This window comes from Aethina tumida, chromosome 6 (genome assembly GCF_024364675.1).
Source record: "Aethina tumida isolate Nest 87 chromosome 6, icAetTumi1.1, whole genome shotgun sequence".
NCBI lineage: Eukaryota > Metazoa > Arthropoda > Insecta > Coleoptera > Nitidulidae > Aethina > Aethina tumida.
The window spans coordinates 1,070,718-1,088,139 of NC_065440.1; positions in this window are offsets into that span (position 1 = coordinate 1,070,718).

Here is a 17,422-nt window from a genome sequence, read left to right on the forward strand (position 1 = left end):
GCTGCAGGATAGACACAAGGCAGACTTTGTTTTGGAAAACGAGGCGTGGAACCGTGTAAAATCCAAGAACGCTAATTTGGGTGAAAAAGCAGCCGCGTGGCTTGTAACAACGGGAATGAAGATAAAAAGGAAGCTCGGAATGGGTCATCGCACACAACACCAATCAAAAATTTCATTCAAGAAAGACATTGTCGACAAAATCGATAAAAAGATTTTAAAATCGGTCGACATAAAACCAGGTAGCAAGTCACTACGAAAAATCGCTGCAGCGGCAATAAAAATAGCCAAAGTCAACACTAAACGAATTGGGGGTCGAAAAAACGTGAAGATACCTAGAACAATTCCGTTTAGTTCGAAACAAGGAGGAATTCTGCCATTACTGCCAATTCTCGCTGGTTTATCAAGTCTTGGAGCATTAATGGGTGGTGCTGCCGGTGTGGCAAAAACAATAGTCGACGCGAAAAATGCAAAGAAGAATCTAGATGAACGGAAACGACACAATCAACGCATGGAGCAAATAGGAAAAAAGGGTAGTGGATTGTACTTACGAAAAAACCCAAAAGGGTACGGTTTGTTCTTGGAAAAAATTCCAAAAAACTACCGATAAGAGTGCCCGCACGAGCACTCTACGATCATGAAATAATCAAATTTGCCAAACAATTGAAAATACCCTATTTTAGAGGTGTTTTTATGCGTGACGCTCTACCTTTGTATCCTAAGAAAAACGAAAGTGCCGTCGTGAACCTGGACGATTCAACAAATTACGGAACTCACTGGGTTTGTTACGCAAAGAGAGGAAATCAAGTCAAGTATTATGATAGTTTTGGGGATTTACGACCACCGCTGGAGATAATTCGATACATGGGAAAAAATTGTCAAATTTATTACAATGTACACCCTGAGCAGAAGTTTAATGAGTCATCCTGTGGTCGTTACTGCTTGAAATTTTTATACAATATAAAACAATGAATACTTTGTCATACTATAATAATAATAAAGAAAAATCATTAATTTTAATTGAGTTTTATTTGATGACACACACACACACACACACACACACACACACGCACACACACACGCACACACACATCCACAATTGCTGTTGTTGTTGTTATTATTGTTGTTGCGTTTTCTATTATTTTGTGTTAAATAAGCAGTGAGCTAAACTATTACTCAGTCTTATTTGAAACGTTGTGAGAGCAATGTCATATATATTTACTCTTACAAGTACCAGCCATATATTAAATATCGATTTTGTAAATCCTATTCAGTTGGATCCCGAAGTACAGTACGGGCTCGCCTTAATTGGATTTCATTCGTACAACAGTATTCCGAATATTGATTCAAATTGTAATACGTTTAACTACCGGAACATAGCCAATCGTATCGGATATATAGAAATCCCCGAGGGTGCATATGAAATAAGTGATATTGAAAAATATTTACGAAAGAGAATTATTCAAGATTCCATTGAAGATGAGTTAGCTGAAGGAAAGATTTTATCGATAAAACCTAACCATAACACCCTCAAGTGCGAAATATATAGCGAAACACTTGCAATTGACTTCAGCACACCGTCTTCTGTTGGGAAATTGTTGGGTTTTTCGGCACAACTTCTAGAAACAGGAACACTTTACGAATCTGACTTACCTGTGGATATAGTAAAGGTGAAAACATTACATATCGACTGTAACATTACCACGGGTGCGTTTTACAAGGACAGACCGACACACACCATCTACGAATTTGCATTGGACAGCAACCCTGGCTACGCGATTGACGAAACGCCAAGACATATTATCTATCTCCCCGTAGTGAACAGAAATCAAATTTCACTGCAGATTTTGGATCAAAATTTTGAACCTGTTAATTTCCGAGGGGAGGAAATTATTATCCGATTGGAATTGAAAAAACTCACGTAAAATGGGTTTGACTTTCGATTACTATAATTCGGACAACAACAGTACAAATCCATCAGTATATGAAAAACCGTCATCGTGTGTGAATCAGCTTAATTATCAACAGCAAAAGAAGAAACAGAAGCAGAAGCAGAAGCGCAGGCCGAAGCAACGTTTGACTCTAGACAACGTATTGTTTTTACAATCACTGGGTTACAATGTCGTCGTACAATCAGGTGTTCGAGGTCTACCGCAAACCACGGTACGACGAAACAATTCAAAAAATGGAAACTCGCACCTATTACCCATACATAAAATCGTTCAATAATAATGACGTTATTGAAATCTCCATAAACCAGAGGGATTCATGGGTACTGATGCACGAGGCGGCAATTGTGATTGAAGGGGAGCTGAGAAGAGATGGAGGTGAAGGTGAAGTTTCACTGGTCAACAATGCTGGTGCATTTATGTTTGACAATATCACTTACGAACTAAACGGAAAAGAAGTGGACTCTGTTCGTACACCGGGAATCGTCTCCACAATTAGAGGATATCTTTGTTACAATCAAATGGATAGCAATATTTTGAGTACGGCAGGATGGTGTTACACAAACAATCTAGTTACGACCAAGAACAAGTCAACGTTTGTTTTAAGAATACCACTGCATCATCTGTTTGGTCTATTTATCGACTATAAACTAGCTCAATTTGGTAAACACACCTTAAGATTGGTCAGAGCTCGAAGCGATCTAGATGCTATTGTGTGTAAATCCTTGAAAGATACAGCACCCACCTCAGGTATCATCAAAATGACCAACATTTGTCTAAAAGCACCCATTGTTGTTCCAAATGACATGCTGAAAATAAAATTGTTGGATTCGATAAAAAATGATAAACCTATACTTTTACCATTCAGAAGATGGGAATATCATGAACTGCCACAATTAACAACTGGATCAACGAAGGAAATTTGGGGTGTGAAAACATGTACAGCTGTGGAGAGTCCACGATTTGTAATTGTTGCTTTTCAATCGGACAAAAGAGAAAATGATTCGGTTGATACGACCGTCTTTGATAATATGCACGCCTCGGAAGTACGGGTCGTGTTGAACGGTGAATATTATCCAGCTGAACGACGGGGTTTGAATTTTGCCAAACACAGTTATACCGAATCACATTACAACTATACTCAGTTTTTTAACAATTTCAAACATGATGCATCCCAAGCAAAGCAACCTCTACTCGATTATTCAACGTTTAAGGATAATACCATATTTGTTATTGATTGCTCCAAAAGAAATACAGCACTGAAACTGGGTACTATAGATGTTAAATTGGAAATTGAATCGAGGGTCGCATTTCCCCAGAAAACAAAGGCATATTGCGTAATCGTGCACGATTGTGTTTTGGAGTATCTACCGCTAAGTGAAATTGTACGCACTGTGACTTAAATATAAGTTGGATATCGGCATCACAATGTGAATAGAACGAGAAAATATTTCATTGTGTAAACACCACAACGTCCACAACACTAGCAAACACATGGAATCCAACAAGTCTGTCGACGTCGACGTACCGGCGGACAACAACAACAACAACAGCAACATCAACAAGAACAAGGAATGTGAAAGTATTGTTGCAATGAATTGCTGGCGGGATGTTTTCGAAAATCCGTTTAGATTTAGAAATTTAAAATATAAACCTGTAGTTAGAATAATTACACCAAGAAATGTAATGTAAAATTAATTGTGTGTACGAGTAGTAAAAATATCATAATAAAAAAAATCCTAAAAATGACAGCAGTTTATCATTATCGATTCGACACAGGGTCGTAAACATCCTTCAACCTGTTGTGGTTGATAAGATTGCAACCACATGTTGGGTGGGAAAAATATTTTGAGAGAAAACTATTTTAATGTTTGCCTAATGATTATAAACAATCCTAAATAGGGCAGAGCAGTTTATCATTAGCGGTTCGACACAGTAAACACCCTTCAACCTGTTGTGGTTGATAAGATTGCAACCACATGTTGGGTGGGAAAAATATTTTGAGAGAAAACTATTTTAATGTTTGCCTAATGATTATAAACAATCCTAAATAGGGCAGAGCAGTTTATCATTAGCGGTTCGACACAGTAAACACCCTTCAACCTGTTGTGGTTGATAAGATTGCAACCACATGTTGGGTGGGAAAAATATTTTGAGAGAAAACTATTTTAATGTTTGGCTAATGATTATAAACAATCCTAAATAGGGCAGAGCAGTTTATCATTAGCGGATCGACACAGAGTCGTAACACATAAACCCTTCACCTAAATTATATTTTCATATTTCCGTATTTGTAATGAATTTCTATAAATTAATTAACCGTCTATATTTAACGTTTAGTTTCGAAATGTCATCGGTACCGAACTCTTCGTCGCCGTCGTCGTCATCGGCGCCGTCGCTGTCACCGATCATCAAGTACACCTTAGAAAAAATTGAAGAATTTATTCAAACGTGTATAGATCGGGAAAAAATCAAGAGACTTGAACTGTATAAAAATAAAATTGAGAAGGTTGTTAATGTGCGCGAGATTTACACCGAATCTTCTGGTACACATTTTGAATCATGTATTTGGGCTAATCCAACGACTGTCGAGGGACCCGATACTTGTGAATGTTTTTACATATTCCATGCAGTGTACGAAAGCAATCAACTGATGGGTTTAGACGCTGAGTTGTCTTCACACATTACCGCATCATCACCGTCCTTATCTTCGATGTCCGATTCTTCAGAGGCAATAAATCCATCACACTGTCTACAATTTTTATGTAAACCAGAGAGTTTCGATAAACTTATGATATGTACAATTGAAATGTTAGGCATTATAAGAGAGTTGCTCAAGAAATAACAATAAATTTTTTTTTGCTGTAAATTTATCTTTTGTTTTATTCCTTTGTAAAATACTTATATACCTAGTCAAAATTTTAAACTGCTTCAGTGTAAGACAAACCAATCATGCAGTACATACAACAACGTCAAAAGTTACCCATTGAAAATCTAGATTATCTTGATGACGAAGCAGCAACAGGTGTAAAAAACAGAAGGCATGGTGAATTGTTACCCAACTCATTCAGAGCTCTGTTTATTGGACCTTCAAATTGTGGAAAAACAAATGCATTACTGGCTTTAATTTACGATCCGAACGGAGTACGTTTTGAAAATATTTACGTATATTCAAAAACTCTGTATCAGCCAAAGTACAAACTGCTCGAATCCGTTTTAAATCGTGTCAAAGGAATAGAATATTTTCAGTTTAGTAACAAGGATGAGTTGATTGAACCGTCGGAAGCTAAATGCAATTCGGTATTTATATTTGACGATGTTATATGTGAAAAACAGAATAAAATTCGCGAGTATTACTCCATGTGTAGACACAAGAATATCGATGCCATGTTTGTAGCACAAACATACACCAGTGTATCCAAGCAACTCATTCGCAACAACAGTAATGTAATTGTACTATTTCGACAGGACGAGAAAAATTTAAAGTATGTGTACAACGAACATGTGTCTCCCGACATGGCGTACGAACGATTCAAGGAATTGTGCTGCGACTGTTGGAGGGAAAATTATGGTTGTTTAGTGATTATTAAAGATTTTCCTCTGGACAATGGACGCTTCCGAAAAGGATTTGATCAATATATAAAAGTGTAAGTTTAACATACAACGGAAACAGTCGTGACAATGTCGTCAAACAATACTCAGGTTATGCGTAAAATCGATGAATTATCCCGCAACATACGAAAAAAATACCAGTTACTTAAACAAGACAAATTGGATAGTGAAGCAGTGTTGGGTGAACTATTTGCCCCAATCACCAAACCATTAACTGAATTGACGGCCAAATTTAAAAATTCTACAAAACAAACCACACCAGCAACAACACAGCAAAAGTTGTACAGCGACCCATCACAATTGAAGAAAATCGCCGACGATGACGACGATGACGTTTCCAAACAGTTAGAATCTGAAGATGAAATTTTTTACGATCCGGAACAATCAACTTTGTCCAAGAACAGTAACAGTGATGGTTCATATGACAGCACAAACGACATGTCGACTATCGTCTACACTCCTTTGACTCGTTCATACTTGGACCTGTATTTAAATGACTCTAAAAATAGGGAGGTCGATAAAACGTACGGTGTAAAGTACGATGTAGAAACGGAGCGATGGTTGATTGGAAATTCTGAAATTAATTTCGATACCGAACTGGATCGTTTTACAATTGGAGGTCGAACGTACGACGGACGAAAAGGCATTTACGAGTTGCTGTTTAAAAAAAGTCCCGTTTTTTTTACAAGACACGATACAAAAGCGTATTTAGAAATTTTAAAGTGTACTAATGTACATCGAAGAAATTATGCACCTAATGGCTCTATAAGAGGCACGAATACGCTGAAATACAGAAAAGTGATTAAGCCGCTTATGGAACAATCAAACAAGGGCTCATCAACTGGCGATGGAAGTAGAGGAGGAGGAGGAGGAGGAGGAGGAGGAGGATGTGAAGTACAGCGACAACAACAACAACAACATCGACGACGGCAACAACGACGAGTACCCTGTAATACGTTGAATAAACCCATCGAATACGTTTATTGGGATGATGTAAACGAACTGGTACAACGTCTAAAACTATTGGTTTCGTCAAAACATGCCGGAAATAACGCACATGACAATGAGATTATTTCAATCATTGAAGAACTAAAAGAGAGTGGAATAATAAATTAAACATTTTAATGCATTTTAATCAGTGTAAGAATGGGGCTGAACAAGTTCGGACAGTCCTCACGCAAAGAGTTCAGCAATAAGGATCATAAAAATTGCAAACCCGTCTTACTACCCTTTGAGTTTACTCGAGACGGAAATATTGATTGTAAAAGTCGAAAATTGTGTAATGTCTTGGCAGCCACGAACCTTCTCGACGCAGTAAACAAGGAATATGTAGATAAAAGGTTTGAGGATCATGAATACGAAATAATTGTTATAAAAGAGAGATTGGATAAAACTGTAGAATGGATATCATGGCTCATGAACCGATTAGATCCAGCGACACAATCAGATAATCAGTAAAGTGCGAGTGAAACCTTTCAGTTGACAGATGGCTAAACAGACTCGACATGGTAGCAGCAACAACAACAAAAACTACAACAATCGCAAACACCACAACGATAAAATTGACCTGGTAAATGAACTACACCGACCGATGCGTATAAATTTTCCAAGAAGACAAACCGTTGTTAAAGGATTGGATGATTTGTGGCAATCAGATCTTGGAATATTGGACAAGTATGCCAAATACAATAGAAACTATAAATACATACTGGTTGTGATTGATTGTTTCTCAAAGTATTTATGGGTGGAACCATTAAAATCTAAGACGGGGACCGAGGTGGCAAAAGCATTTGTAAAAATACTGACGGACAGACGACCGAAAAATCTTCAAACTGATCAGGGCACAGAATATTTCAACAGTTCATTCGAGCGACTGATGAAGCAGCACAACATAAATCATTACAATACGTTTAGCAGCAAAAAAGCAGCGATGGCTGAACGTGTAATACGAACAATAAAGGAGAAATTGTATAAACATTTTTCACTGAATGGAGAATACAAGTGGCTAGACGTAATTCCTAAAATAGTGTCGGATTATAACAATACAGTGCATCGAACAATTAAAATGAGACCGTCGGATGTGAACAAGGAAAATGAAGAACGTTTATACAGAGATGTGTATGCTGGCATTAAAATATGGACGGGACAGGGAAAATTTTCCGTCGGTGATTTTGTACGAATTAGCAAAGCAAAACATGTGTTTGAAAAGGGATACACTCCAAACTGGACCGCTGAAGTTTTCAAGATATTCAAAGTGGTGCACAGCAATCCGAGAACGTACATATTAAAAGATCTTGAGGGTACCATAATCAATGGTGGTTTTTATGAACAAGAACTGCAAAAGACAAAACACCCTGACCTGTTTCTAATCGAAAAGGTTTTACGTAGACGGGGTAATTTATTACTCGTCAAATGGTTGGGTTATAAGAAAGAAGAATGGATTGACAAAAATAACGTTGTAGAGTAACCTGTAGAGACATGTTGAGATCTGTCGAGACCTGTTGTACAATTTTCTGGGGGTTAGTTGGGTGAGATTTCGTTATTTGTGTATGTGTATGTATGTTTAGTAGAGTTTCAAAACTCGGTCCGTGCAGACTAAATAGTGAATAAAATTGCAATAATAGATAACGTAAAAAGAAAAAGACAACGAGATGAACTTTACGGACTCTTGTGGAACAACAGTTGTGGATATTGCGGAGCAAGGCATCAATTACAATGCCGAGTTGGATCGCATGTGGAGGAACTTTCAAGTAGAGATTCAGAAAGAAAAACATCTTTTGTTTTGCACCACCCACGAATTCAGTCATGTTTGCCAATATGAAATTGAGTGTGGATTAAGTGTTGTCAGAGACTGTACACCTGTAGTTAGAATAGTGAACACCTGTGAAGATGAAACCAACGTGTCCTTTGACATTGAAGAATGGATAAACTTTATTCGAATTATTCAGAATATTTCAACTAAGCAATCGGAGGAGATGAGCAGTTTATCAGTTACATTTCAAAAAGTGTCCGAAGAAATTTGTTTATCATACGATCCGATATTTAATTGTGTAAATTTATATCGAGCAGACAGTTGTGTACTTTTACACATGTGCGACATTGAAAATATTATTTTGTTAAATGGTATAATATGTAGTATAATAGAAATCTTGACAACGGCATTCCCCTCTCCTTTTCTTCCTCTTCATACCGATAATTGTTTGTAATTGTTAGAATATGTACGAATGTTACATTAATAATAATTAAATTTATATTGTAATTATTGTAGGTTTATCAGTTTAGTAATTATATTTGTAAAAAATATTATCCATTTTGTGAAATAAATACTGTATACTCTATTTCATTGTTTTATTTACATACATTTTAATTTACGACTAGGGCATTTTTATTGTGCATCATTGTCGTTCATTCAAGTTGAGATTTGATAACTTGTACAGACAAGTTGGATTTACTCTGTCAAGTCACGCCTACTACTACCACCACCACCAACACTATTTTGTGATTATTGGTCGGGAGGGTGAGGGTGAACTTTACTTTTTACATTTTCATTCTCATCGGTATCATTCCATCAGTGGTAGCTTTCGTTTTATCATCACCATCATCATCACTATCATCATCATTAATCAGGGTAAGTACAAATAATTAATAACTTTTGTATAAATGTATGTTATATGAATATTTCTCTAAGCAGTGAACAGAAACATGGATTTGCAACAAATCAACGCTGTAACCGATCAGAACAGAAAACCCATATCCAAGCTGACCAGTCTACAGGAAGGAGAAGGTCATTTGATACTCGGGATGAGGATAGTGAATGGCACATTCGGTAAAAGTGTCTTGGTGGAGTTGGAAAAAACTGTAGTGTTTCTGCCGAATCGAGCGACCCATGTACTGGAGGCCAACATCGAGAAGTTTGAACCGGAAAAATACTTGCTTGTATTCACAGGTCAACAACTCATTGGTGGTTACTCCAAGCCACTTGCCACATTTCAAATTGTTACGAAATAAGAATAAAAATTATACATTATATAAATACACAATAATAAAATCCTAATTATAAATTAATTGCATTTTCATTCACTCTTGCGTCTTCCTACGCTTTTGGTCTGAAGTGGCCCACGAACAGGTAAAAATAAACAAATGCGCGTATACGCGTCTTCCTTCGCTTTTGGACTCAAGTGGCCCACGAAAGGTGCGCATGTCATACACTCATGACGTCACTTCTACGCTTTTGGTCTGAGGTGGCCCACGACAAGGGTGGCGCTTGCCCACATACCGACAAAGGCTATAAACCATCACAAACAGATGAGTGGCGCGTGCCCACATGCCGACAAAGGCTACAAACCGCCCCAAACAGAGGGGTGGCGCGTGCTCACTTGCCGACAAAGGCCAGCAACCACCCAAACAGATGGGCGGCACGTGCCGACAGGGTCGTGACGTCACTCCTACGCTGTTCGTCTCAAGTGCCCCACTGGCGCCGGAGGGGAGGGGGGAGTCGTGACGTCACACCTACGCTGTCTGTCTCAAGTGCCCCATATTCTACTAGCAGCTACTTCTAACACATCGTGCACAAGTTGTGAGTTGAAGTCATTTTCTACTGGAGGGGTTAACTTGTCACATTTTTCTCCAGGTGTGCTTAAACCAACCCTTGAATCCTGCGCACACCTTTGTGTGTCCTCTCAGGCTCCTTGGTAGACGTGTTTTTTTCAAGATATGTCTGATGTTCGGACTTATTCAGACTTGTGTCTGAACTATTAGGTTCTTGGATACTAAGATTTTTCTTCAGTAGTGATCGGGACACCTCTTGGACCAGGAGTTTAATCGTAGGATCTGTACCGTCAAGCTGTTCAGTGGACATAGCATCTGGAAGTTCTTCATTTTCAAAAGAATGTGTGGGTATATTCAAATTGTCCGGTTGATTTGGCGGCGTTGTTTCGCTGCATGTATGTTCGCCCGGGTTCTGCACTATTTCGGCCCCCATCGTATGCATGACCGACATGCAATTGTTGCTCCTTCGTTTTACGCAGCGCCAGTGGGTGACAGAACTTGCACTTTTACGGTGTCTAAGGTATTCATAGCCTTGATAAATCAGTGTTTTCTTTCCGCGACTATTGCGTCCGTAAATAAACAATTCAGACATCTTGGTGTTGTTGGGTTAACATGCTGTAACGGTATATTAGGTTAATATTTTTTAATTACAAAAAAATCAAAATTTTTAATTAACTATTGAAAATTTCTTACAAACAAAATAACAATAACAAATAGTTTTTTATTTTTATAAAATAATATATGGAAAAACATATCTGTAATAATATAAAAATGGTAATAACGTTCTATAGAACGGTGGTTTGGTACTTTTTTAGGTCTTCAAGGGGTCAGACGAATAGGGATGAAAAGCAACAGCCGATAATAGACGTTCAGTATTGTCGAAAAGGCACAACCACCAAATGTCATAGAGCGGTTACCATTTTGTAAACTAGTATTAGAAATTTCCAAAATTTCCGAGATAAACAGGTAATATTTAGTGTTTTTAGTTAGACAATATAATTTACTATTTTTTTGGTTAGAAAATGGAGAGGTGGTTGGAAGATGTTATTGCTTTGCGAAAATATTTTTCTGGTAAGAGACTTTTTATATAACTAATTAACGTACATCACCAGTGTATATAAAAATCATAAAGTTCATGGTACAGCAGCATAATAATTATATTTTTTAGATTAAAGTTCTGTAAAAACGTTTTAACGTGATTGTCATTTTTCACTTTTAGATTTTTATTATAAAAACTAAAGTTCTCCTCTAAGCAAGGGGACTATATTTGTTCCACCTCTTTAAGATATTTCTACAATTCTTTCTATTTCTATTAGCATTAATAATATTACTGAGTTAAGTATCTGAAGTTTCTTCTAGTTCTTACCCTTCATATTAAAATAATTTTAATAATAAAATTATCCATTCCAATGATTAGAAAAAATACTAGAATTGGAATGAAAAATAGGAAATGTAAAAATATTTGAAATAAAAAGAATAACAGAATACAAATCATCAGATTGAAAATTTTGTCTATGACAAAAATATAAATATTGATATTTTCAATATGTTCATTGAAGGCAAAGAAAGTTGTTACAAGGAATTTTAATACTTCTCATTTACGAATTTCCTCGTGGTGATAAAACTATCGCATTTTCAATGTACAAATGAAGTGGCAAATGTTATTTGCAAACACATTTTTACTTTACTTTTGATTACTAGTCTGAAAAGTCTTCTTAGTAAAATTGAATTTGAATCTGGTATTAATAAATTATATTCTAAACTTCGTTTCAAGTTAATTAAATGATGAAAATCGTAATTTAATTTGTAGTTTAAATTGCATTAGGGAATCATTTTTAGTCTGCTTAAAAACATTCAGTTTAATTGAAATTTCTTAACCACCATACAAAAAATAAAAAATTACACCTCTCATTAAATATTCAGATTTTCTTACTAGAACAATCTATATATAAAATTGTATGATTTACGTTCTACACCTCGTTATGAGTAATATACATCTTATGAATGAGATAAAGTGGTTTCTACTGACTTAAAAACTGAGTGTTGGATTAGATTCTTACCGACAAATTGCGTAGAATTCAGTTCATCGAACGATGCATCAACAACCATGGAACAACCTAAACTGAGCAATAGCTATTTTGTAGCGGGTTTTAAAGAAGATTGGTCTGTCGCCAAGATTAAAATTCTGCGCATATAGAAACGGACTTTCCGGCAGGCGGCAAAGGGAACCAATTATTTGATCATAGGGTTTGGAATTTCTTAAATAACTACGATCATACGAGCGGCGTTTACTAGAAAACGTATTACTAGCCCGTAATGTGCTGCCGCCATAAAATAAAATAAACATTCAGTTTTAAAATGTTCGTGTGCAAAATTTTTTGCATGAAACAGGACCGCACTAGATATCTCATATTTATAGCAAATTTACTGATAGTAAATAGATTATGAAATTTATAATAGTAATGAATTCTTAATATATTTTTATTAATTAAAATTATATAAAATTAATATATGATCAATAATATATATTAAAAATATAATAATCTATAAAGTTATTAACTTTTTTTACTACTAATAAGTTTTACGATTTTTTGTCGTATAGTTACAGTTACAGTTGCACCAATAACATTTTATCATATAAACAAATATAATAAATACGATATACAAATACAAATGTTGATTTACAATCTATTATCAGTTTAAAAAAATGATCTCAAATTTAATTTTGAATCGATTCTTATTGTTTCGATCTTGATTGTGTACACAAACCAGGGCATTTCAACTGTGTGCATTTTTATGTGTCGAAATTTAAGTGAAATGTGATAAAATCAAAACAATTCCGGTAGTACTTGACTTAAGTGGTCAAGGCAAGGGGTGCGATTCAGTATATATTTGGAATGAGCCAGAAATTTTAATTCAGTTTTGGTGGTTGAAGAAACATCACTTTCATAATTTGTTGTAAACTAAGGTAAGTTTTATAATAACTGTACATATTTTCTTGAATACGTCCAGGCAATAGATCATCTATGAATATTAAATGGAACACATGTCATACCTCCCTTCCTTTACACAAACACTTATACTTACAGATTTCTATGATTATTCGGTTTACGTATGAAATTTTATTATTTTGCTAATTTGGAGTAAATATAAAAAACGCAATATGCATACGCATGGTAGAAGTTTGACAATTAGAGAATATTACGAATTCAAAACTATGTCATGTCAAAGTTGTCGACGGAGTTTGTATAGGGAATTTATCACAGGGTGTCGTCACTCTTAACAGCGGCCAGAAAAGGATATAAAAAATATACATAATATTATATATTACTAGCTGTACTCGCGACTTCGTCCGATAGCGTGTTGAATACGATCGTTTTCTAGACGGTGATCTCGAGATGCCACAGATTCTTGAGCCCTTAACAATGAATGACGCATTCTATCTAATTGTAATCGTTCATTCCTCTCAGAACTACTCTCATTCCATCTAGACTTGGACATCCGTAGTCTGCAATTTGTAAGACGACTTTCCCTATCTTGTTCTGATTCATTTTCACGTCGCAATCTTTGGCTTTTGGTCTTTCTCATGTTTTTAGAGAGATTTGACTTTCTTTTACGCATAACTAAATATTAGAAAAAAACAACTGTCTACGTTACTAACTAAATAAAATAACCTATAAATAATTTATCAATTTCAAAACCTGAATATTGAACACAAATGTACTTAATTTATAATTATTTATAATTATTACATAAAGGTAAAAAAGAAAAGCTATAAAAATGTAACAAAATATATTGAATTAAGATAAGATAAAATAAGAAGAACGGATCGGTGGAATTATAAAAGTAATAGACTGTACTGGACAGTACTTGGACATTGCAACATTACTTTATTTTTCTAAAATAAAAGTAGACTAAGTTACTCCTTATTACATCAGCTACCTGCCAATAAAAGTCCCGTCAAAATCAGTCCAGCCATTTCAGAGATTAGCCGGAACAAACAGACAGAAAGACAGAGAGACAAAAATTGTAAAAAATGTTATTTTGGTGTATGTACCGTATTTATATTCATATGCATGTATATGAAACATTTTTGTTTCAATATAATTATATGAAATTAATAATATAACTAAAATTATAAGATAAACAATGATAACAATATAATTAACAATAAATATTTATGGTTAAATTAAATATATGATTATTAAAATGATCTTATATAATAAAATAGTTCTGAGAGAAATATTATACTATGATTTTCATTTCAAACACAATTGGATTAATTAACTAAGCGTCTTGTTAATATTGTATCACTGTACAAATTGTACATTAAATTCTAACTTATTTAAAACAAATGTAGTACATGCATGTGCATGTTTTAAGTACATAATTTATTTAATTTAACTATTGGAAATAATTATACAGTTACAGAATAAGTAAAAATTAATAAATCAATATATTTGTAGGAACATTATTGCAGATATCATATTACGCATTTTGTTTGGACAATAGAAGACATTTATTTTATATCTAAAGTGTGGAAAATAATATTCAATTATAAAATTACTGGTAAATATTAAACATATATATATATATATATATATATATATATATATATATATATATATATATATATATATATATATATATGCATAAATTTCTTTTATATTGAAAGAACTTTTTCAAATTATTTACAAATATTTAAAAGATATTTTGATAAAAACATATATTGTGTTTAATTTAAATATGAAACGAACACTTTTTATTTTATTGTAACAGTTTTCCGGGGTTCGGACAGTGTGAAAATAAAACTTACACTAAATGAAACTGAACAATATTTACAATATTTACAGTTTATATACACAGTACTAATATTTATTTTCAATCCTTGTGGTTATTTATGTCTAAAGTTCATGGCGTCTGATTGACTCTTCTTGTTTTTTTTTTGCCGAGAGGGAAAAGTCAGAAGACAGAAAACCCTTCTCCGGGTACCGATCCCGAAGATCACACTCCAAAGCGAAACGCATATGCAAAGCATACGCGGTGGGCTGAACCAGAAGACGTAAGGCTGGCGTAGATGCGAGATACTAGATCTTCGTGGGGAAGAATTGGTGTTGCTGGATTGGATCCGTTAGGTTCCCACTACCATTGGAATGTGAAGCGGTATTGTGCCCTAGGACTACGGCAAGGTGGATCCACCCTGAGGAGACTCCAAGCATTATCATTCATCGGCATATGCAGCTTGAACGTCAGTAGCATAAGAAGTTGCCCCAAGACCATGGTAAAGTGGATCCACCTTGAGGCTGACTCCAAATATTTTTTTTATCGAGAGGGGAAAGTCAGAAGACAGAAAACCCCCCTCCGGGTACCGATCCAAAAGATCTCATGCGTAAACGTATGCGGGTGAGCTGAACCAGAAGACTGAAGCAGACGCAGATGCTAGCCCACTGTTAACTGATTCGGGAGGAGCAAGACCAATCTGAGGAAGATGCGAGATCTTCCTGGGGAAGGATTGGTCTTGTTGGGTTGGATCCGTTTGCTTCCCACTACCACTGGCTTGTGGAGCCGTATTGTACCCTAGGACCACGGCAAGGTGGATCCACCCTGAGGAGACTCCAAGCATTATCATTCATCGGCATATGCAGCTTGAACGTCAGTAGCATAAGAAGTTACCTCAGACATCACTGCTGCATAAGCATCCAACGATCCGCCACTATATTCGACCCTGCTCACAAACTCCGGAACGGTAATCCCGGGCTGTTCTAGAATCTTTGTCAGTAGCCCGGCTAGACCTGAATCGATTCTGGACCGTAGAAACTGGTGGCTTCGCCGCAATCCCCTACACGGCTCGTTCTATCGATGTGGTGCATATATTTATCAATGCTCCTCGGCAAGTCGTTATTTATCACGTGCTGGATACCTTCAATGTCGAGACCTCGGGCCGCAACGCCGTTCGCAATGTATCATGTACTATGTAAGAATTATATAATTGAATGAAAGGTGAATTCATTTATTTATTGTTTTTATCATTTTTGTAGTTCTAATTAATAGCATGGAGGAAGGTAAAGAGGTTATCAGTAAACAAAGAAGAAGTTGGAAGGAAAATCGCAAAGGGAATCTATAGCGACTCACCTACTAGAACTGTCTAGGAGAATTTTAATGGGTGATTTCCAACCAGTAAATTTGTAATAAATATGAAATCTGTAGTGCGGTCCTGTTCCATGTAAAAAATTTTCCACATGAACATTTTAGTATTGAATGTGGATTTGATTTTGGGGCGGCAGCACATTACAGGCTATGTTTCGTTTTGCATCCTTTTCGATGAAAGTGCGATTTCTTTTCTAGTAAACGCCGCTCTTAAGATCGTAGTTATTCAATAAATTTCAAAGCAAAAAACAACACATAATTGGACCCTTTGACGCGTGCCGGAAAGGAGACAGTGGTTGGTTCGTTCCGCGGAAAGTCCATTTCTATATGCGTAGAAACCTTAATATTGACGACGGAGCAATCTTCTTTAAAACCCCCCCAAAACAGCGATTGCTCAGTTTAGATTGTTCCATGGTTGTTGGTGGGTCGTTCGATGAACCGAATTCTACGCAATTGGTCGATAAGTTAAATTATTTAAGGTTTGTGTGCATTTATTTTTCCATTTATAAATGTGTTCATCTGTTTATAATTCATATATGTACAGTCAGCGACAAATCTTTGGTTATACCTTGAAGGCTACATTTGTTTCAAACGAGTGTGAGGGAGTTGAAGGGAGAGTATTTATTAAAAACTGTACAAGTATTCAAATTCGACAATAGTAAATAAATGTTTTTCAGACGTATTATTGCAACAGTCTCACATGATTAATTTTTGACAAATTAAAAATACTACAGTTATTACATAATGTTTACATTATGCATTTTGAATCGAATATTATTGAATATATTTTGAATTCGTATAATAGCATCTAATTGTTATCCTCTACTTCTAATATATTTATTTTAAAAGAAATTTTACTCAATTATGATATAATTTATTGGAAATTAAGAATAATGTTCTTGTCGTTCGAGAGTACATTCGTCATTAAAAGTTCAAAATTAAGAATATATTTTACAGAAACAACATTCTAAGCAATAAAAGTATATTAATATAAATAAATTATATAATCATTCTATAAACAATCAAAAAATAAAAAACACATTTAAACATTAAAATATATAAACTCAAAATTATAAAATACAACTGGTATTGAAGTAAAAAGGAAGGAGAGTAATAAAGCACAGTAACAAGCCATTCTGAAGTCGAAGTATAACTGCAGGTCTGTCACT